We start from the raw sequence: 24,705 nt of genomic DNA, 5'->3' as shown, positions 1-24,705 counted from the left end.
GTGCGACAGCAGGTGAGCTTTTTATTTTTTGATTCTCGTATGTGTCAGTAATTAGGCTACCATTCTTCTTTTTTAATTATCAGCTGCAGAGAAGCATAACTCGAGCGACCTGCAGATGCAAGGCTGGCTGCGCGGGCTGGTGCAAACACGCCGTGGTTGTGGCAGTGTTTGGAAATGATAACAAACACACGTCTTGCACTGATTTGCCGTGGGCGTGGAACAAACCTTCCACCCAGCCAAACCTTGATGCCAAGAAGCTTTCAAGAAGAAAAAAAAGGAAACAAGCTACTGCGAAACTCTGTCTATGCATCTTATTAACGGCCGTGCTTCATAAGTCCTGACTTCCTTAATTTAGCCACCATGTTATCGACTCCTAAGAATCGAAAAAAAAGTAGTTTCCTCCAAGCTGTGCTGACGCTCACCTTTAGTACCTCCCGAGCTTCGTCTTGGCCAACACGCCATCATCTTTTTTGTAGCCGAAGGAAAATAATGTCGACACGTACGTTGCGTTCTGAGCTATCGAGCTGTTTTCGTTCCCAACAAAGTGGACGCTGCAAATGCGCGTCTGATTCAACACCGGCTGCAACTGCTCGCCATTCGGGCTGGCAAAGAGAAATTAATTGTTCATGCATGAGTACAAAGGGCGAAAATAAGTACATGAAAGCTAGATCGTTCATGGACGAAGTCCGAGGCGTTGTTTACCTTGCGCGCCGCACAGTCGTGATGCAACGTTAGCTTCTTTAAGTTTCGTACGATTTCCATGGGGACCGGTAGAATTTTACGGGCGGTTGTTTTCCAACAGTGTTCCTATAGCTATTATGGCAGATATACACGCAGCAGTACGGAGAAGTGCCGGACTTTCGCGACTTTTTCACGTCCTTTTGGCGAGCTGCCATGCTGCTCTGACGTGACTGCGCGCCTGGGAGCAACTAACAGCCAACCTAACTTTACCGCCGCTTACGGCAGGTGGCGCTACCAGCTCGATTGGAAACACCAGCGCACTAGCCCTATCTAGATTCACAAGGGAGCGAGGCTTGCTTGCCAGGGATGCCGCGCACGCGCAGAGCATGGCAGCAATTTTCCGCGGGTGTGCTCCGCCGACGAGCGGCCACCGGTCCGCGACTTTACAATTGCTGTTGTCATGACAACACGTGTTGTCATGGCAATTGTGTCCCTAGGTGCATATGGACATAATCGCTTAGAGACTTTTGAGGCACTGGTCTGGCACGAGACGGTCTTTGGAGGGACCGCCAGTCATTTGTCCGCAGGCGGGAGGACAAGCGGGTGCAAGAGAGAAAATTGCGTCCGCCGCGGTGCCGGGCGCCGACGAGAAGCGGCGATCGTTGGTGTGTTGCAGAGCGCAGCGTAGCAACACCCCAAATAAAAAAAAAATTGCCGCGTATCTGCGTGCTTCGCTGCAAATGTCGTCGAAAGACGATAGTCTTCTGCCGGCCGTACTAAATGAGTGCTGGTCTGATCCGCGGCCACCCGTGATGCTGTTCTCGTACCATTTCCGTCCTGGCATGAATGTTTGTTTGAGCAGATTTCATTTTACCGCATTATTTCATCAAGCGGCCATTTATGTTTTGCTCGCCTCAGACAGCGCTTGCTTTATGTTGAATCGGCCACATCCGGCTGGCATTGATAAAATTGAGGAGGCGCTGCGTGAGACATGGACGCCATCTGGCAATACATCGGGAAACATGAGCTTGTGCAGAGGGTTTCCTTCCTCCATGGCAGAGGGCGCTCGTCGGCGCGCAGTCGGGGAACGTTATTCGTCGGCGCGCATAGCATGGCATTTTCAGCGCAGCTTAAGAAACTAGGGTCTTTAGAGTTACGTATCTATGTATTTTCTATTAAAGGAACACACCTCCTAATACTTACCTAGTAATGTTGCGCCTCAGATATGCGTAATATTTACTTTGTGATCGATAACGTTCACAGGTATGAACAGCCGTACCAGTTTAAGTAGTGTGGGCGGTAAGCAAGTTGTCCAACTTTGGCCGGGTGGCTGAATCGGGTGACAGACAGACAAATAGACAGACAGACAGACCAAATTTTCAGCGTTTAAGTTCCCCAAGAAAGACTATCGTCTTTAAAAAATACTGCTCCAGTCAGGTAGACTGGGGCACTGATAGTGAGATTACATTTGGGTCATCAAAACAGTGATGCGTTTACTTAGGAATACCATCGTTTCTCTCACACACCCGCTTCTCCTCGCGCCTGCGAGAGAGAAACGCTGGTATTCAAATTCGATGGAGTCTCCCTATCTGTATTCGATGGAGTCTACCTGTCTGGAGCAGTATTTTTTATTTGGGGTGTTGCTACGCTGTGCTCCGCAACACCCCAACGACCGCCACTTCGCGTCGGCGCCCGGCACCGCGGCTTCCGCCGCTGCACCGGGGCACAAACGCGAACAGTATCCGCTTGTTTACACCACCACAGTTCACCGAGATCAAAAGCCGTCATGCCACACCACCACTACTGCAAGGATTTCCGCCACTAGAACAAACGCCACAATAATAAAGCGCGGCCAGCGTGGTCCAGACACCGCCAGACATTCAACGCGCCCTAAACGATTCGCTCCCTACGCACGTAGGAGCTGCACTTGGCAAGGTCGCTGCGCCCGGTCCCGGAGATAAGAGAGCAACGCTCAGTAACTAGCAGCCGACGCGCGGCCGCGCAGACCAGTGCCTCAGAAGTCCCTAAGCGATTATGTCCCTAGGCACCTAGGAGCTCCCCGATTGCCATGACAACACGTGTTAAGCGGAAGGCACGTTACCCGCAGTGCCACGCCCCCGCTGTACCTACTAGCAATTGTGAGAGTCACCACCGGTCCGGCATTCCGAGTTATTTTGTTGGCACCTGTACCGAGGGGTCCACTGTTAAAGGAAACACCGGAGTGCGTGGCGTCTGCTCGGCGCCACCATCGGCCGGTGGCTGCAACAAGTTTCGCGCAGTGAGCGCTGTGGGCGGTGCTCTTTTGTCGTCTGCTACCGTCTGCTGCCGCGCTTCGGATAGTAGAGAAGCAAGCCGATCACGCTTTCTTAATGTTGGTCGGTGAGTGCATGGCCACACACTGATAGCGAGCCATTGCAAAGCTGTAGGAAAATTAGACGATGCAAAATATTAACAAGCAGGTATTTTTGCCGTTTCAGCTTACAAGACAAACATGATAATTTTTTTGCGGTTGTCTCTTTGTGGCACAGCTATATTAGATAATACTTCTCCATGTGTAGTGCCCATCTCATTTGTACTACTGCATATTCGAGTCGCTGCAGTGCGTAGGCTGCACAAAAACTCCACAAGCGCCTTTAACGACCGTATTACTTTATAAAGAGCTATCACACCAGTTATCGTTGAATCGTGGGAATCGACATGCACAGTAAACATTTCTTGAGGAGGGCTAATCTTTATGAAACGAGAAGGCGAACAAAAGACGGCATGGTCATTGCTGCTGATCTTAAGGGCATTTACTGATTATACATCAATCCAGCCACTTTCCTTTCAGCTGGAAGGAAAGTGGCTGCGTTCAAACACGAACTACGCAAGCTGCTTGCTTCGGGACGATCCGAAGCACGGCAGCTGACGGTAGCAGACGACGAAAGAGTACCGCCCACAGCGCTCACTGCGCCTGCGCGACACACGTTGCGGCCGCCGACCGGCGGTGGCGCCGAGCAGTCGCCACGCTCTCCGGTGTTGCCTTTAACAGTGGACCCCTCTGTACATAAACTGGACGAGTAGGTAATGTGTGCTGGTAGAAGTATTAAGGCGCAAAAAAATGGAGACAAAGAGAAACACATAAACAGTGCGAGCGTCAGCTACGAACGGATTTTATTCCTTCAGGAAGAGGAAAACTTTCATACCACAAACACTATCAAAGCAGGAGGCATACTTACTTTACGAGCGGCACAAGAGAAACAGTATACCACGCGTAGTAACCGCGACTACACAAAGACACATAGCTTGATGGTGGCTAGAAGAAGGTTAAATGCCCTACCGAAAACGACGCTTCCTTCGGCACAAACAGTGACGGCTTATTGACGCATCTCGAGCCCTGTTTCCTAATGCGAAAAGCCAGAACTACCTCTCTTTCAGTCCTGTCACAGATTTTGGCGATGGAACCTCCCGTGCTAAAGTTTTAGAAAACACCCACAGCTCTTAACATCTACAGTCATGTGGCTACTGTATCCACTCTTCACGTTAGTTCTGCACTCGTGTGCCTTCTTATTAAAGCATCGACCACTCTGGCCGATGAATTCCTTACCGCAGCTGAGTGGAATGACGTAAACAACGCCAGAAACGCATTTTGTTATCTTGGTGTTGAGTTGGTTCTGCAATGCCCCTTTTCTTTCTTTTCCATCGAGGTGCAGATCTGCGGCTATTTGTGCTGTGCAGACAAAACAACCTTCGCGTTGTGTCCTTTTGCCAGCATTTTTACTTTATGCGACCAGACACGAACGAAAGCAAGGACATCAAAGGGGCGATTCTTTATGCTACGCTCCTCGTGGTGTGTGCGTGTCGACGTGTTCAGTATAGGCCTTCGCGCACGCTGGAAGCCAGGGTGAGCGGGCACCTTGTGCTACGAAAGCAACCGACTCGGGTCACGAAACTGCGCAGGACGTAGTACACGTATGTTTTGCTAGCGCTGCGCTCAGGCAAGGGGGTATTATCCCCCTTTTGATCAGTTTTGAGTGAGCGCTGTCATGCCGGAGGAGAGCTTTTTGAGAGCGTGGATTGTACATGCAGCACACATGCTGATTTGTCCTGGAACGCACGGATAACACAGGCTTCCGAGACCGAGGGTCACGTGGCGTCGCACCCCCTCCCCTCACGCAACACCTGAGGTGCCAGGGCGGCAGCAGCTGCACAGCTGCACCGTCGAGGCGCGCACATGACGTGGTGGCGCAGCCAATGAGAATTTTGGTGCTGTTTCGCGGCTACAGACGCCGGCTTTTTCGGTCAATCAGTCATAAATTCAAGGGCCGCACATTGAGCAATATATGCATCTTGCACAATAAGAACAACCCTATGCCCACATCGACTTTACGCCGCCATGGTGAAAAGGCAGACGAGAGGGCGAGCGAAAGACGCTCGTAGGTAGTTTGTTGGCCGTGAGGGTTTTGTTACAGGTATCATTTAGTGTGCTCCAGTGTTCTGACATACACCTGCACATATCGGCTTCGCTGCATGGTATATACCTGCATTCGCAAGCTCGGTCCCCTGCAACAAGATAGGTGGCATAGATTTTGGCATGTGTCCGCGCTTTCGCAAGGATGGCGGAGTTTACTACATTGCAAAAGCGGCTGCGGAAAGGTGTCTTGACTGCAGGAGCTACAGCGTTTTTCCTGTTGTATGCAAATACTGATGCAGTCACAGTAAACTTCACGAAAAAAGAAGCACGGCATGCTGTGATATCTTATGTACTGATGCAGCAACCCAGCCCCGTATCCTAGCTCGGCCGGAGTGGCATCGCAGGCGCTAGAGTATCGAGCCGCGCAGTCGGATCAGCTTGTCGCAGCCACCGCTGTCCGTCATATCATTCTTTGCGCTGCGCAAGAAAACATGGCTGCTGTAGCCTACACTTCTTTAGGTGACATGTGCAGTTCACGACGGTACTGTAGCCCATGAGTGTGAAAAACGGATAAGTATGCATGTGTGCACTATACACATCACTTACAAGTGCAGTTACTTGTCATGACTAGTGTACAAGATGAGCGATTGGTCCTCACGGCATGTAGAAGAACCCACGCGGCCAGCAAAATTCCTACGCGTGTCCTGAGCTGGCCCGCACGCCTGCCTTTCAGGATGGTGGTGGAACGCCAATGTGGGCACAATGTGGACGGTATTGGGAAAGAGGTAGATAAAGCATGATCATGGGCGCGACATTAAACACGAAAAGACGGAGTAATCGATTTAGCTCATATACAAGCAGTACCCAGGGTTCTAGCCGATGCAAAAGCTAACGCGAGAAGATTGAAAGATAATGCAAAGAGCGGAACGTAAGGGTTTGCGTTCATTGTCTTTCAGTGGAAGGCCATTATCGTCTCTATATAATCGAAAATTTTGATGAGTTATGGATCGTACGGGTTTAAAATTGCATAGGTGTAGGCAACGAAGAAGAAAATTTAAAGGAAGGGGGAAGCTTGGAGAGATTAACAGTCGTCGAATGAGGAATGTCACTAGACCAAACTTTCGACAAGGGATGATACAAGTCTTTGACAGGGATGCACCGTAACTGCAACCCTAACTTGAAATGGACCCTAACTTGAAGCCCATGCTTGACTTGATCTAGTGAAGTCGACGTTCTGCAATAAAATTTTCTTGCGAAATATTATAGAGGAACTGAGTTTTTTGTCTAGAGTCAGTATTCACTACTCGATACTGCAGAGAGTGAGTAATAGCAGGGCGCAAATTTGCGGTAACACCAGGCGAGACCATATAATGTGAGCAGATTGACATGATAAATTAGTTGGGCGCCTAGCTTTACATTCGTGCAACAGATAATATCTATCTTTGAAGATGCAAAGGCATGCTGAATGACAGCGGCACAGCAGCTGTTGTTGGGTCGACTTGTCATGAACACATCAGTACTCAAGTTGGCGTGCATGCTCTAAGAATGCATTTTCTGGGTGTTGCTCTGCAACTAAACATAAAACCAATGAGGGCACGCGCATATTTAGGCTTTGACGGTCATGCACGAGTCGTATATGGAGCATGATTTCACTCAGTTGAAATATGCATACATTTTGGAAGAAAAGTCTGTAACTAAGTCTATATTCAGGCCCCCAAGTATACTGTGGTGGGGCCTGAGAAAGACGATTGGAGCGCGTTCCCAGCAATAAGGGACCAGTCTGCTTGTGTGCTTCGGTTTCATTGCATCGTCACGATAACACTCTGTAATCATAGCTGCTTACTGTCATATTCAATCAATCAATCAATCAATCAATCAATCAATCAATCAATCAATCAATCACTGTAGTATTATTATTACATCGTGGGTTAATTACATCACATAAAATATACCGACGAGGGTCCCAAAGTACAAGACTGCAATGGAACCCTCAGTGAAAATCCCACAGAAATAATACTAGGATTAGCAGCAGTGCGAACAATAGACCCGATATGTCAAGTATGAAATAACAGTAAGCATAACGGAATAAAAAACAAAACGCCTGAAAGCAAAAAATGAAGAACTTGAGAAATAACTACAGGATATATCGAAACACAAATCTAGTACAAAAGAAGTACGAAGATCAAACATTTGACAATCTTTTAATGAATGTGTGAACGAAATTAAAGAAAATTGATTTTAGAGACATAGGTAAATGATTCCATAATGTGATCTCCCAGAAGAATGAAGATGATTTACCGTAATTAGTAGAAGCCATAGGTAGGAAAAAATTATTGTTAGCAGCAAACCTGGTACAGTAGGTATTTACTGAAAGCTCAGAATAAATGAAAGTACTAGAAAGTTGTTTTGATATTTGTTAAAAATACTACTACCTCGAAGATATGGAAACATTACGAAAGAAAATTATTGTGAAATTCTGGTTATGGCATTTATTTCTTCTTTCTCTCCTATAAAATGCAGAAACCAGCCTATGAAGTTTTTGTCAAACATTTATCAGAAGACGTCGGAGCAAAGGCGCTACCAGAGTAATAAGTTGAGAATATGCGCAGAAGGAAATAATTTTTTTTTTGCATACCAAAGAGAACTTCCTCACTCTCTACAATCATTTAAAGTGAATAATTATTGAGTCTTAATCCTAATACCTACTACCAGGGATAACTCTTCTCTCATATTTCTGAGGTCCTCAAAACGTGTATGTTTATAGGAGTGCTGGACGTGTTTGTAGCATTCAGCAGAAGGTATTTAGACGACACACCTAAAAAGCCTTGTAAACCAATGGTCGCTTCGCCCTGTAAAGAAAAAATAAACAAACATCGTAAAATAAGCCTTGCAAGCGTACCAAATTATCGTGACATTTATATATTCCAAGAAATACTGAAATCCTTGAAACAAGAAAAAGTTTGAGATCTATAAAGTAAATGTGGGACAAAGAACTTGTGAAAAAGAAAAATTCACCGACGATTACGATACTCCCTAATGCAAATACGTGGTTTCATTTCGCGATATGTTGGCTGGCACGGACAATCTCATCTCATGCGGCATGTTGGAAACGAGCGCCACTGCCTCGGAGAGGCAGCGCGCGGTTAACGCGTGGGTGACGCGTGGGCGCGATTCTGAGCAGCCGCCGCAGACAGAACTCCGCTCATGCAGCACCTTGTTTTGACGCGCTTTCCGGATGTCTTACCGATGGCGTCATCGGCGAACAGGCGACGCGCGCTAATGTGGCGCTATCTCATAAGATGCGGCAGAGCGGCCACACCAAATGGCGGCGAGCCGCAGGCGGCAGTCACGTGACAGCATGAAAACCTCGCCTCCTCCCTGTAGGTGAGAGATGTCGCGCGCTTTTACTGCGATAGCAGTTATATGGACACTCCAAGCGCATTTCTGTCATGGTCGTGGACGTAGTCGTAGACGTCGCTGTGAGGTTCCGATAAAGTCCAAACACGGTAACATCATCGCCTCGCGCCGTACGCTGTATGTGCGAGTGAAAGCTTGCGAGCGTCAGCCGACGATTGCGGCTAAAACTCGCGCGCGCAAGGAAGGAAGGCGGGGCGGAAGCGCGCTACTTCTGTCGCGCATGAGGCACGGGGGGGGGGGGGGGGGGGGGGGGAGAGGCGAGAAATGGACCACGCAGGTGCGCTACCATGAAAGTGATCTGCGACGTGGAAAAAGTGAGCGCCCGCGCGGGCCTCATCTGCAAAGCGATCTGCGATGTTGACAAAGTGCAACTAGTGCCTGTAGCTTCTTCGTATGCGCTGTGCTTTCGACGTTTAGTTCGCGTTGAAGCGAGCGATGGCACGAAGGTAATTTCGCTCGCTGCTGCAGCCGCGCCTGCTCACCCCAGCGATTTGACCGCCAGTTTCCGCGATCATCTAGCAAGATGTGTTCATGTTTACGTGTACACGGGCGTGACCCCGTGCTTCTTAATTGCGTTAGTAAGCGAATGTTTAGAGGTTTATACGGCCGATATTGTTACCGGTAGTTCGTACAGTTTTCTACTAATTTGCTATTGCAATCGATGCTTCGCCTTTTGGACGAAACTGTATTATTTTCCCCTTCGTCTGCTGACAGGTCGGCGCTGTTTTACGCTCTTCGTCCTTCATTCTTAACGCGAGTCATGTCTTATGAAGAGGATGATGCCGTTGCCACTGATCATAACATTGTAGGTGTTCTCTCTTCTATTGCGGCGTCGCCGTGTTCCACATTCAAGGAGAATGAGGTACTGAGGGTCGCCTCCGCATCCTTGTATTGAGGGTCCGTCTTGTCGTACAGAATCAGATATGGCGCACTGTTTCCAAGAACCTTTCCATCAGGGCGTCTCGGTTTAGACTCATCATTGTAAAATACCATCGCAAGCCATGACAATCAAAACACGCGCGAACGAGACCAAACCAAGCAAGCCAAACAAGCGCGAGCGAGAGCTGACGCGAGCAGACGATGGTACGAAACGAGCGGTCCGGCTGATACGAGATACGAGTGCGCATCGAGCATTCGGGCGGGTCAACATAACACCAATTTCCCGTGCGCACGTCACTGAAGGGGCCGCTCTCATTGGTCTCCGCCGTTCGCGGCTGCCGTCTTTCATATCCCGCTCCGCGTTCGCTCTTTCATTTTTCGCTGTGCTCGTTCGCTCAGTTACGCCGACGCCGCCGACGCTCGACACAGGAACCGGCCAAACCGGCCATTAAGAGCTGCGCTCTAAGAAACTGTTACCGGCCGTGTTTGATACTTTGTGCGATGTGATAATATTATGTGCTGTTAACGCCTCAAAAACTCCTGCGAGGCTGGGTGCTTTGGGCCACCTTTCGCTACTTAAAAAGGAAAACCATTACGCTTTCCTGCTATCTTATTTGTCTTATTTCAAAGAAACAGTCATTCAACTTTACAGACCACTGTTTACATTGCCCATATAATTCGATAATAAGATCAAGCCAACTTGATTATCACAGATATGGCGCTTAATTTTGCGCCCATGATTACAGAGTTGGAGCTGCAGGTCAGATACGGCAAATATCACATGAGATAAAAAGAAGGGATTAGAAACAAAGCGTCGACATGGTGACAACTGAGTAACAGTACATTTGCGCTTGATCGACGCAGGGAATTGCGTACTAGTGCCTTGCCTAATCATTTATTATTTCTCGTATATCACAAAAGCCGTTCTTTAGGAGTGTTTCAGTGCGTCACCAAGTGTAATGACTGAATAAGTCATACACTTATACGGCCGTTGTGCTTACCAATTTTGGCGGATAGAGCAGGAGAACAAAATGTAAGAGAAATGGCAAGTACAATTTTTCTTCCATTCCCTGTTCTGACATAATGAGTAAAGGACATGGAAGGTGATAGAAGGAGACACGATAAAAAAAGAACGTGAACAAAAACCCGATGCAGCATGCTATTACAGAGCAATAGCTTATATTCCTACGGAAGTCAACTTCAAACACAAATGAGAACCGAATTCGCCAGCCATTCTATGCTTTGATGAATTAATTAGATGTAGAACAATTACCATTTGGGCCCACAAAAAGGTTCTGGGAAATTGTAAGTCCACGTTTGCCTGTTAGTCGTGTATGAAAAGCATCTCACATTTCTCAATGGCCCGTCAGAATTCACTAGTGTTTATAGCTTGCATTGTTTTGAGAACATGTCCGGCGATAAATGCTGAAAGATGGTGGTCGAAGTGATAAAATATAAAACCGACTGCGAACAACCCTCAGCTGAGCACGGTCGTTTGAGTTCCTGGCTATTTTTTAGCTCCTCTGCATGTCTTCTTCTTCTTTCGGGGGCTTTACGTGCCAAAACCAGTTCTGATTATGAGGCACGCCGTAGTGAAGGGCTCCGGATCAATTTTGACCTCCTGCGGTTTTTTAATATGCACTACAACGCAAGCACACGGGCGTTTTTGCATTTCGCCTCCAGAGAAATGCGGCCGCCGCGGCCGGGATTCGATCCCGCGATCTCGTGCTCGGCAGCGCAACGCCTTAGCTGACTGAGACACCCCGGCGGGTGCCTCTGCATGTCTAATGTGCTCTTCGCACTTACCACAACAGCATTTGCACTCCGTGGGCTCATTCCTGCATTGGGGAACAAACGGCCTTCGGCAATACCATTGCCAGTAGACTTCGCACCTTATATTATGCGGTACTGAAAGTATAGAAGCGCAAAATTCGGCAATTGATATATTACAATATTTGACTGCATCTTTTAGAGAGAGAGGGAGAGAGGGGGGGGGGGTTGTCACACTACTCTCTCTCGGGTCGTGGTAATTTGGGTGGCGTGAGTCAATGAATCGGCAGGAATTTAGCACAGCATTCTTAACTCTCACGAGGTTTGACGTTGGTTGTGCTTTTGGCTATTTCTGATTGACCAAAATCACTATTTGAGCGCTAGAAGGGTAAAGCTACACAACAAAGAAATAGTATCACTAGGTAACCTTTGTGGACCCACTAGCCAGTGATTTGGTATAGTCGAACTAACGCTGAACGGCATGATTATTTATTAGGAACTCTTTGTTTTACGAATATCTATTGGTAAGAGATGAGCTGTCGCGCTTCATCACTAGCACACCTCGACTAAAGACGCGACCTAAGGATAGTATTTCTTTAAGAAATAGTGTATAGTGAATTCCACCCTGTGAAAGTGGTTGTACAGCGAAGCTGTTGCCGACGTTACACAAGTGCCACCGCCACAAGAAGTCGTGCAGTCGATAATCAGTGAAGCATCCGCGACCTCATTCGCGTCGTTTCCGTTGGTGCTTCGACGCCGCGGTGCACGTTCGCAGCGTCCATACACTTGCGCGTCACCCGCGTTCACGAAGTGGACGTCACAGAAAGTTTTTAACAGTCTTGCCCTCATGTCATTTACGGTCGCAGCACACTCTGCGCGACTTATGCAATGGACAGAGCGCCCATGCACTCATCAAGGACAAATACATCGTGTGGACACGTCCATCACGCGCGCACGCAGGTGTGCCGGAGTGTACGTGGCGTATATCCTCATTCTAGTAGACCCTCCACCTGGCCCAAGTGCGGTGTTGAAGTAATTCCATTTCTCAAACGAAATTTGTAAAGTAGGATTTACACAAAACCTGCAGACATGATAGTATCGTATTGTATTTTGAACATACGAGAAAACATATCTCTGTTACGCGGAAACTCAAAATTACCCTAGCTCTGGAGACGACAATTTTCCTCGGTCGACACGATGGTGTACACGCACGGACGCAGAAAATTTGCCGGGGTAGCCCTATACAGCTTCGCCGTAAAAGGCGATATGTGCGTGAGTGTGCCTTCGATATCGCTCCTCACTAAGGAAGTCGCGTATCTTGCAAGTAAATGATGCAGGTGTTGAGATTTTATACTCATCATCGTGGCTGTCTTCCTGACGATGTATCCCTACTTTGTTATATTCTCCTCCGCCTCCTTCGCATTCAACCTTCTCTACACATTGCTGTGTGTGCAATAAAATATTGGTTGATAGTCAGCGCTTCGTCTGTGTCTGTCTGCACGTCCCCGTTCTTTGGGCTGTTACTCGTTTTCACGAGCGGATCTCGTTTATGTCTTGCCCGAACGTCCGTGTCTGTTCGCAGAAACTATCATCATCAGCAATGGCTCGAGCGTCGTCGTCCTCTTCCACAGCTGCACGTTGGTGCCCGCGCAAACCGCGCTAAAGTGTTCTAGAAAGGGCCTTTCTAGAACACTTTAACCGCGCGAACGCGCTCGTGCCCCTGCTACCGTGCTCGTCGTGGTCTTCTTGCACAGCTGGCTCGTGCCGCCCCTCGGCGCAACCATGCGAATGCGCTCGTGCCACTAGCTCACGCAGTTCGTCGTTATCGTCTTCTTCCACAGCTGGTTCCGTTGCTGCTCATCATTCCAGCGTAGAATTTCACTTCTCTTCTGCCGTCGTAATGAAGACGCCGCGTTCACGGGGGGTATGAGCCATTGCTTAAGAGGTATGTCCGTCTTACGTTACGGACAGATTTAATTTTGAAGCAAATAAAATGGCAAAAATCGATTAAAAATAATTATATTTAAAATTGATTTTGAAGAATCGCTAGCGGCAATGGCGGGCGGGTGCTTCTAACCACACCGCCGAGCAAACTCGAGACATCGAACGCAAGCGTTTGTGGTTCGACAACAACTTGTCCCTCATCAGTGCGATCCGCTCCGACGAACAGCGACACAATGCCTTGGAAGTGTTGAATGAACATTACGCTAGTAAAGCAGAAGACCTTGGTGAATTGAGAGCTTAGGGTACGTGTTAGGAATCTTTAATCAAGAGAAAACTGCCGGCGTTCAGCACTTAGAATGGGTTTGTATACCCTCCAATTGCTATGATTATCATCCATCTTCACAGAGCGGAAGCGTCGACGATCTTTTTTTACATAAACAGGTTACTGTCTCAATTTATACACTTCATCTCACCGCACAAAAAATCTCAACGTATGTACTGTGATTATTCTACTATGATGCTTCAATAGAGAAATACATTCGGGTGGTCCTGTGAGACAAGCATTCATTAGCGGTATCATATATGATACGCCATGCCGTTAGGAGTAGTTTTGTGGATGGCTATAGATATTTGTTGTGCCACGAGAGAGCAAATTTGGCAGAAAAATGTGTTTTACATGAACAATACATTTCGTGTAGCCTATACAGTATTACTAGAGTACAGAATAATTAAGGAAGTGAAAATGCCAGCACTGTTTACGATGGACACAGCTTGGGACAGCAACAGCCGCAAATAACTCTCTGAAGCTCATGAAGACAGTTTATTTTCGGCTTCCGCCAAACTCGTACGGACTATCCAAAGCGAACCTCAACATACACCAAGGTCTCTAAGTTATTAGGCCTAGCTATTGAAGATAAGAATCAGTCAATCATAACTGACGTCATCACATTTTAACGAAACATGTTCTAGCTGGAGTTTTCAGAAATACGCTGCATCTCCCTAAATCGATGTGTCAAGATTTTTTTCAGCGGTTCTGAAATGCTTTGCAAGTTTTCTCCAATTCAAATGTCTTTTTTTTTCGTGATAAAAATTTACTTGTAACTACATGGTGTATCATAGATGACATGCGAAATTGTTGCTGATAAGTTTGCAACCACTGCGCTTCTTTAAAATGTAAGGTTGGTTTAAGCATATCTAGGTTAAACACAGGCTTGGCCATTTTTTCAAAATAAAATAAAAATTCATGCATTTGGGGGTTAAGTATAAGGTCAATTAGTACGTGAATAATGCTGCCACCGCTTCACTTCTCTAAATGTTAATTTGTTATTTATGCATGATATACGTGCAAATCAGTGGTAAAGCAAACCACACCTAACATAGGGCACTTTGGGCAGTATTGTTTGTTGAAAAGCGCGTGTAAGAATTTGTCTATTGAACAAAATAGGGGTTTGTGGAAATAGGGCTTGTCGAAATTAGGGGTTTTCGACATGGCTACCCTGTAAGAACTATACCGAAGACAACTGACAATAAAACCAGGAAGGGCACATGGGAAATTACCCTTTGTGATATTACAATGAACATGCAGAAATAATAAGAAGCGGAGAAATGAAAGTTCACCAGAAGGTTATTAACATGCCACGGCTAAGAACCAAACTGTAACTCTTCCGCATTATGGCGGGTGAACTTATTTTATAGGAATGTGCTGACGTTAGCGGGCGCATACAAGCTGGAAAGTTATTGCCGAAACATAAATTCTGTGACTAAGCATCCAGCAAGTTCTTTATCGACTGGCAAAGGAGTAGTTATACACTTGGAGCTTTGCAGCTTCCGAAGAATTGCGCAGGAAGGTCGAATATTTCTTTTTGTCTTGCATGAAGGGGGAGGGGGGGGGGGGTTGTTTCCAACATTTTTCTCAATTTTGTCGGGTTCCTCTTAGAAGTTTATTATTTGGTGGAATCTTGTGCGTTTTTCTGTTTGTGATATTGCTGACTCATACATAGAGAGGTTCATCATTACCGGAGAGAGCAGTATCTGGCCGCAATATACATTTTCTCTCAACATGTCAAAAAACTCTTGGGGCTACAGGCCGACAGGAAGACAAAACAACGTTTTTTTTTCTTCGTCCTCTCCCACTGCCACGCTCATTTTTTACGTTTGAATGAGATTGGCATTCTTTGGGAAGTTAACGCACTCTAGGGTGACTATCGGCCTCTCTGTCTGAACCACTCTCCCGTTAACTTCGGTCACTGGGCACCCATGGGTACCCATGGTTACAGCATCGGGCTGCTGTGCGGAGGACCGAGGTAATAGGGTTCAAAAGAAAACGTCGGACCAACTTGGGACAATGGCTATGTGGCACTGCGTGTGTGCCGTTCTGGGATGTGCCGCTGTTTAGTGAATCCCTTGGACGCCAGCTTGGGTCACAAGGTATGTACCACTGGTTATGCGCGGCTCTTCGATGACCAAAATGCATTTTTTTAAACTTCGGCGATGGATGGACGGAATGGGCCACGACCACACAGCCACACTGACACACATTATATACCAGTGTACGGAACGCCCAGCCGAGGCAGTATCCAGGATGGTGAGCTCATCACAGACACTCACAACGTGGTGCTGGGAGGCACGGCTTTCCGAGCTGGCACTGGGAAGCCAACTGGCGACCCTGGACCAGGCCCGGCGAGCCGCCGCGGCCAGTGGGGCTCTACATGAGGGCTCCACCCGAGATTAACCACACCACTCTTCGTACAATAAAGTTCATTCATTCATTCATTCATTCATTCATTCATTCATTCATTCATTCATTCATTCATTCATTCATTCATTCACCCTGACAATCTTGTCTCAGTAGATTTTCACAGAGGCGCCATGCGCGGTCATCGCGGCAGCTCATATGTACGCCTCAAGCATGAGGCTTTTCGCTGGTGGCAATGTTGTTTGCAGCCCCGTTGCGTCTTTTCTAATCGCAATAATGTCGTTATTCATAATGATATTTTTTAATGTTTCTCAACCAACTAGCCGTACCTGGCATTTTTTACGCCTTTTTGTATTGGCCGTTTTCAAGCACATGCCGTCTGTTATGAATGCCTCAAGAACGATGAGCACGTGGCCAGAAATATTGACTAAAATGTCACGGGTAGCGATATAAATGGAAAATATATTTACAAGCTCTCTACAACGAGCTGCAATGCAGCCAATATGGCGGACAGACAATGTTTACATTCGTCGCTGCCTTCCACACAGCGACCACGTGCTGACATCGTCCTTGCTACATTGCTTACGAGTAATACGAATAATAATTAGGCAATTGTCAAATCTGAAAATGCAAAAAATAAACCCCGCAGTATCTACGAGAGCAGGAGTCTGACATCTGAGAGTATTCACCGAAAGTGTGGTGTTCATGACAACATGCAAATGAGCATCTAACAAAAAACATTCATTGCAGAAAACTGTTCAGGCTTCTAAATCAGAGAAATGCAGTATTTCTTTTTCGCTATCACTCTTACAAGCATACTTTGAGTACCGGTTTCTCTAACGATGATTTCGTGACAGTTTGGCGTTCTGGCCTATGTTTTATTTATTTAAATGTTATATAAATAAGTGCACAATGAACATATGTGAAGTTTGCACAGCAAGATTGACTTGCTGTCAGGAAATAGCTCTGTTTAAGCAACGCGATAGTTTCGCTGTTACTACTTCGGAAGCGGCTGTTTAGCAAGGTACTTAGTTTATGTTAAAATCACGGTGGCCAGGGCTTATGATAATTCCCTCATTTTTGTATATTTGCTATAGGGTGAAATTAAACCTACACATTATCGCCAGGTTACTGAACCTATCGAACTTCCGTTTTATTTTTAAATTTAATTAGGCTTTTATTTATACTTTAACGTTAAAGAAACATTCTGTGCTTGAACGAATTTTCATTCGCTACTTAAAATCAGTTTTGTTGCTCAGACTTTCTTTTTATAACATTGACGGCGTTGCTCAAACTGAAGCTATAAATGTAATCTGTATTTCCGGCCTATAGTGATGACCACAATATATTTTATTATACAACAAGCCCAGCTAATGTGCTGATTTAATGGATTGAAAGCCTAATTTTAAGACCAAGCACCAACGCTAAGCTGCACTGCCCGCGATATTTTACCGGAATATCAAAGTACTTACTGCACTCTATGATTTTACTTCCATTTACCAGAAGACATGCCAGCTTCTGACCAACGTTGCAATCCCTAGTAGTGTTACAGAGGGAGCCATGTATCCCTGGAAAGAAATGTCGTATAGAAGAGAAGCCAGGCTGCCGTAAAGAGCTCGCGTATTATAAAAAATTGCCTATTTTTGTGGACAATTTGTACCAACATATATAGATGACTCAACCATATGGAGGCTGTACCATGTAATATGGAATATCTGGTCATAGTCATTGGTATTAGATTACGTTCACGGATTTGAAAAATGTGGTATCAAACGTGGTCTTAGTATTCTTGCTACTAAAAGATTTAAAATAATAAAATCTAGGGCTGCTATCGACACCGACAGTTCATCATCCTTATAATACTTTGGTAAAAAAGATAAGAATTGTGTCATGTAGATAGCTTGGGTAACCTTTACCACAGGTAATAAAAAATCAGCAAGGGGGCTGAGAGATGGAGTAGCACACTCTGGTATAAAGCTTGGTTATAAATAGGGATAAGGTGCCCAGAAAAGCTCGCCAACGTTTCGATAGGAGTATCCATATTCGTCAAAGGCAGCCTTATCATACCTGGCAGGCTACTTTTAACAGCTTAGTAGAGTGACGTCACGTGCAGGTAGGAATAATGTGGCTCGCATTTCATAGAATGGTAAACTTTGTTAGCTCCATAGCTTTGCAGCTGCTACGTATTAAAAATCGCCCAGGGGCTGAACATCAATTCAGTTAATCTTTCACACATAATTATTTACTCTTCGTTTCCCCCAAATATTCCATTGCGCAATTAATGGAATGCCCTGACCTGGCGCTTTCATAAATATTCAAAACGTATTTTATAATAAAGTTGACACTTGTGAAGGGCGCCACTTTGTCTTGCTTCGTAGCTGAAATAAACATTGCTCTAAATCTCACAGCAGTTCATAAGATTTCTCGTAATGTGAGAAACCCATGCTGGAATTAAGATTGCTCAATTGAACCAACAATCTACTGATGCAATAAACAAAGGCCTAGAAATGATTGTCTACGCAGAAATACAAACATCAACATCAAAGCAATTTAAAAATACAAGAAGTCTTATCTGTGTGCAATGCTTCCGCAGTACCGAGCTCAGTGATTAAGTTGCCAGACTGTGTCTCTCCTCTGCGTGCATTAGGATACGACACTGCACGTAGAGGCCGGCGCAGAATCAATTACACAGGGAATCAATGCTCATGGTTACTGAAGTGTGAGAAAATTGTGGGTTGTAATCTGGGGAGCACGCACGCTATTTCTTCCAAGATGTACCACTCTAACACGCGATCGCCAACACGACGGGAGTCAGAACACAGTGAGGGGTGTAAGTAGGGCACACTATTCATTTTTGAATGCCACCCAGACAATTTTTCTATAGGTGGCGTTGCCCTCTGGAGTGGAGATGATGTCCGAAAACTAAATCCAGACCACCAGCCATCTTACCATGGGCACAACAAAAAGAGTAGCGCAACCTGTAGAGTGGGAAGCGCCTTGATGTAAGTTTTGCAAGTTTAACCACGGAATATCCATCGGCGCGGGGCCGCAATGTTGTATTTCAGTGGGTGGGTAGCCACTTCGTGTTACAGGGCAATGAGGGGGCCGATGAACTTGCGAAACAGGAAGTCCTTGTGCGATGGCCAATATGTAAGTCGGATATCTTCACTATTTTATGACAAGTGTGTAGGCACTGTTGTGCGCAAAAGTGTTTGGACAGTGATAAAGCGAACAATAATCGTTATATGAAATTGGCAAACAAATGAAATTTAACATAGTAGGCATTGGTGTAGTATTGGTGTAGTATGCTAATGTCTTGTTTAGCTTGGGGCCATCACTGAAACTTGCGTCGTGCGTTGGATCACAATAAGAGCAATTCATTTCTTTCACTGTGCAAGAAGATTTTTCATGGTCATCTGCAAAGTGCAGGCACGCTGTCCTGCCTGTGCACGCAGCGCCAATTGGTCGAAGTTTAAGCACTTGCGACATTAGAGTGGTTGGGGCACGTAAAGATGCACAGCCTTCCTAACGTAATCCCCCTTGAGGTGATCTAATTATCTCGCCCGAAAAGAAGCCTCGCACAGATCGTGTGGCGGAAGCGATCAAAATTGATGATTTTGATCGTGGCCCCTGCAACTCTTTGTCGTTGACATCATGCAGTGACGATGTCATAAAGGGCTACTATATTGTGTGGCGAAAGCAAAGATTTCACCGCGTTTCCTGAGATTTGAAATTCAGGAATGAACCATGCAATTAGTATTGAATAAAGAAAGCCTCTTTGGTTCATAGCAAGTGATGAGCCAATAATTCATATATTTGCGTCTTGAGTAGAAAGATATTATTGCACTGTTCTGTTTACTTAATACATTTTTCACCAATCTGTAAATACTATCTGAGGACGATGTTAAGAACATTCTTGTTCAAGACATGTTTTTTTACTAACAAAATTATTGCTTTAAATTTGAAGTTGATGAAATTGTAGCAATGTTTTCGTTTATCCTGACTTTGTTTCGCTAGTTCATATAGCGGTGTCAGTGAAAAGAAGTCAGTTTCAGAGGCAGCGTGAGGCACGTTAGAATTTCCGATTACACAAAGAGGAACACTGATCAGAAAACCCATGAGGAAGAGAGGTTTGGATATGGAAAAAAGTTTGACGGCAACGAAAGGTATTACTATTTTTTACGTTGAGACATGACAAAACACATACAAATTAATAGTACAATTGGGCGGTGTGTTTTGAAAATTGCAAGCATTAACCAATATCACACATCTAACAATCACTTACAACATGCGAAATTTGCACTTACTTGGTATTTTGCGTAATTTCTTGGAATCGGCAGTGGCGGCGAAGAAAGAGCAGCAAATATCCCAAAGCAAAGTGTCCAATCGTCATGACTAGATAAAGAAAGTGCGCATGAAGCAAGTAATTTTTTCTGCTAGCTTTCTAATCGGGGTGTTGTAGGCTCCTATATTTTATAGACGAGCAAATCGAGATGAAGGCGAGCACAATGGCACATGACTTTGAAGCTTGCATTTGTTACAACAGTGCCGAAACGGAAACACAGTATCAGTGACCACGCAAAGGTTAAGCAGAATAATAATCCTATCATATTTGTGCAGAATACTGCATGCAATAGAACATGTTGAAAATGTCAAGCGCCATCTATGAACTTGCCGCTAACGGCTATCGGCACCATGTTTGAGGCATGCAAAAAAAAAAATACTTCTTCCTAGTAGAGCATAGCTACACGCATAGCTGCTGCTTTTACTGTTGTTCAAAGGTGTCTTCCCAGCGTTGTTCGCTGCGAAGAAATGGATCCGTGGCAACACCGACAACAACCTAAAGCTGTTTTTTTTTCAGCAGTAAGAAATTACACAATGAGTGAACAAAATAAAATCTTCGTGATGAACAATGGCCAACTCCATAGAAACCGCGTACCGTGTACTGCTGTTAGCGCGTAACATTAGTACGCGGGTGACATTACTTCTGTTCGTCTCTTAAGTATGACTACAAAACTGCTCCCATAAAGAAATAATAATTTTCACCACATCAGCTTCGTTTTATTCGAACTGCAGGGCAACGCTACCTCTGGCTAGAGGGGTATAGGAAAATAACATATAGATAACATGATGTAAATAAGATGTGGGATTTAAGGTATACAGGAGAAATGTCTGTTTAGCCTACGACCACCACTTTTTATATGTCATGGCACTGATCTTTTCTAACAACGAACTTTGAAATTTTAAAGCGTTTCATCCAATTTAGTGCCTGAAAGATATTTTACAAATGTAAAAAAAGAGAACATCACGCGTTACAGCATTGCAAATTTTGCTCCATCTTTTTTCAAGAAAAAAAAAAAACAGCACCAACGACAAAAAAAAAAGAACTTCCGAGACCACAGGAGTGGTGTTCACAAAAGTTGCATTTTAATGCGTTCCACAAAAAAAAAAAAAGAAAAAGAAAAGGAAATCCATTTCGCCGTGTAACTAAGCGTTCAAATTGAACGTTTACCATCGCCATTTATCCACGAAATAGCTAGGACAGCTTCGAAAAGGTGATAGAAGCAGTATTTGCAAAGAGGTTAAAAGAAGAAAGAAAGGGATAGCAACGCAGGTGCATTTTCATACAATGCACTGTTACATTGCTCCTGCACATCTTCGGTAGAGATCGGCAAGGCCAGCGAGCTTTGTCCTGAAGCTTTTCTTGCTTTTTATTCGCCTTGCATTTTCCATTTTTAGATCTTGGCACAAAGATGCCGCGCTATTGGGCCTGGCCTTGCGCGTCGAGGGTTGCTCATAATATTGCGCTGTCCTTACACCACATATGTGCAAAAGCAGCGCGAAAATTAAGCAATGTACAGAAAGCTAGGGAGACAAAACACGCGCAGCTGCCTATTACACAAAAATTTTTTACGTTCTCCGCCAAAAAAAAAAAGAGAAAGCAGCGCACATGACGAAGTCCTACCATTCAACTTGCCGATCAGTTTTGTACCTCGTATTCTTGCGACATGTATGCACAACCTCAGTCGCACAATTTCAGTTCACACACTCTATAAGCGAGAATACAGCGCGAGCAGAGCAACCACAGTTGTCATTAGTTGTGTGGTTGGAGCTTCATTATCAACTTCGACAAACAGCTCAACTACCGGAGTTAAGATTTTTCGCATCCGAAGCGTTTTCTTGTGAGCGCAACAAATCTGGGGCATTGCAGTGCAAGGAAACGTAGTCTTAGAGGCTTGACGCGAAAATCGGAGAGAGAATTAGTCAGCAATTTTTCGTGTCTCTAAGGTTGGAAGCGGACTTGGCCGCAAAAGGAGCCTCGGCGCAGGTTTCATTTTTAAAGCAGTATGCCTTTTATGAATGCCGTCCGAAGACAATTCGAGAAAGTGTTCTTAAACGTGTGAAACTGAAGAGCGATCAAGTAGAAGGCTACGATAGATTGATTATGGACAACGCACTTTATAAGGCGCTGTTGCAGTATCTCTATGAAACGGGCCTGTATGCTTATATTTAACTCTAATATGATGTTATGCTGCATGGCAAACCAAGCGAAAAAAAAAAAAAACCAATGTCGTCGATGCGAATATCCAAGCGTGCAAAAAAAAAAACACAGAAAAAAAACCAAACAAGACTTGGGTTTATTTGTTTGCGGCAGCGCAAGGAAGTTCTCTGTTGATTATTCACTCGACGATGAAGCCAGTTGCATTTTAGGGTCCTAAATAGCCGCACGGCTCCCACTGCTGAGCCAGAAAACATACAAACCGCCTCTCAACAGCGCCATACCCAACGCAGCGGATGTGAATCCTAGTGTTGCTAGATGAGTGTGCATCTTCGATATCGCTCATTGCGGTTGTTATGAGATACATACAGACAAATGAATAGAGAATGACACAGTGTTATATCTAAAGAAATCAGGTTAGAAAATATGGGCGCATGGAATACAATGTTCTCGAACCAGAAAAAAAAAACAAGCTATCAATTTTTTGCATAATGCTAACAACACTATAGGAACATTGAGTTCCCGCAACCATCGCGAAGATTAGACATGTGTCCAAACGCACCACGCCTGCTCGAACTTTGTAGGCCGCGAGCGCTGTGCTACATGTCTCACCGAGTTAGCTGCGGTGATCTAACACGCACATGGCCTGTTTGCCACATAGCATGGCTCTGCAAATTATAGTTTTATGCTCCACAATATGACAAGTGGAATATCTTGGATGGCTCCCGAGTTTGTCCCACGAAGCCATCGTTACCTGATACCAAGCGAAAGCAGGGACGGGGAGAAGCCTTGACTGCAAGAGATAAAGCTCTTGTCGAGTCTTAGACCGGTCGCAATTGTATTAAAGCAAACGGCATGACATATAGGGCAAGAAGCACGGCATGCTGCAATATCTGTTTACTGGTGTTGCGATCCAGCGCTGTCGGGATTGCGCACCTTCGAAGTGGCTTCGCAAACGCTAGAGTATTCGGCCACATGATCGGATGAGTTTGTCACGCATGTCATGGCCTATCGTTCTTGTCCCAAGAAACGTGACTTCTCTCGCCTACGCGGCTTTAGGCCAGTGACATAGATCGTTACGACAGTGCGCACTAGATGATAAATGTGAAACGCGCTGTACGCACTCGCTTAATTATACTCGTGTGATTGATGCACTTGTCCTTTTGCCATTACAATACAGACGAACTACCAGAACTGGCTGAGTTCACAAGTGAAGATTTTGCATGAAACGCTGCACTTAGTTTTTCGCATTTATGTATAACTTAATGTTGTAGAGTTTACACGTAGACAAACTGCTTGCATAGCGAGGCGCAACTGTGGGCGTGCATAACGAATTTCGGTGGAAGAACGCTGCAGATACAGCACAATGCATTCGATAATGTGGAGGGACTAGTAACAGGCTACCGGTAGTCCACTTATGTGTATCCCTCACCATGAATTCCGGAAATCAGCGTAGCCTGATTGCAGCACAGTGTTGTGGGTAATATGCAAGTCTTCCATATCACTGGAAAACGTGTACGTCCTGTAGTGGATATAATATAGGGAGACGACTGTGATGACTATAGCAGAAACAGGTAATAAAGCTGAATCCGGCTTCGGATGACTAAAGTGACATGCATGTTTATACTAGAAAAAGTAGGGTATTCGAAGCATTTCAGTAAATAAAATAGCATCGCTATTTATATAAAAAGCTTGCTCACCGAGACATCAAGCAGGGTTCCATGCCTTTGCTTCGGCAGAAGAAATAAGCCAGCCACGACATTGGTGCTACACTTGCATTACCTATGTACGGAACAATAAGTAGCCGAAGAAACACACAATGCGCATGCTCACTCAAATTTTTTCTTAATATTATGGCCAAACCTTTTCCGACAGAATAATCTCCACTGTTCCCAACGAAGTTTTATGCGTTAACTTATGTGCTCCTTTTAAAAATGTATTTTTGTGATGTCCAATGCCTCCATCTACAACTTGGTTATGCAAGATAGAATGAAAAGTAAATGCTGCACAGATTTTCTAAACCATACATTCATAATAAATTGTGGCTTTATCCATAGAAGAAAGCTACTGCTAAAATTTTATTTTCTGTCTCCAGCTACAGAATAAGAATTCAAGATAAGGAAGCGAGGGTTTAAGAGGCAAATGGAGCCAAGACGATGTCAGCAATAAGGCCGAAACTATTGAGAAAAAATTACACCATCTTCCCGTAGGGGAAGCCTGAGTAGTATGCGAAGCAGCCATGGGGTCGACTCAAGTTCCCATTAGTTTTCAGATCGGCCTGTCGCCGCTGCCGTTTCGTGGCAGCGGCTCGAGCCCTCTTCTCCGCGGCGCTGTCCGTGGCACTCATCGCGGCGTTGCGGGAGGAGAATGAGAGGACGAAGTGAATGATGATGAGTGGGCGAAGCACCGGGGGATCATTCGGGCAAA

General features: G+C 45.3%; 1 long non-coding RNA gene across 2 annotated transcripts; it reads right to left on the bottom strand.

Annotated features, from left to right (window-relative positions):
* Positions 1–3,817: 3,817 nt before the first annotated feature.
* LOC119459480 (uncharacterized) lies at positions 3,818–24,052 on the bottom strand. 2 transcript variants are annotated; one of them, XR_005193628.2, is made up of 5 exons: positions 23,979–24,052; positions 20,087–20,174; positions 17,252–17,347; positions 11,177–11,278; positions 3,818–7,923 (listed from the first exon to the last, which is right to left on the bottom strand). It is a non-coding gene; the product is annotated as an uncharacterized LOC119459480 (long non-coding RNA). The 2 variants fall into 2 exon arrangements; XR_007467799.1 differs by lacking the exon at positions 23,979–24,052 and adding an exon at positions 23,711–23,734.
* Positions 24,053–24,705: the final 653 nt, after the last annotated feature.

The sequence above is a fragment of the Dermacentor silvarum genome, chromosome 7, assembly GCF_013339745.2.
Source record: "Dermacentor silvarum isolate Dsil-2018 chromosome 7, BIME_Dsil_1.4, whole genome shotgun sequence".
In the NCBI taxonomy this organism is placed as follows: domain Eukaryota; kingdom Metazoa; phylum Arthropoda; class Arachnida; order Ixodida; family Ixodidae; genus Dermacentor; species Dermacentor silvarum.
Note: the sequence above shows the minus strand (reverse complement) of the source record. Positions and strands in the feature narration are given on the sequence as shown.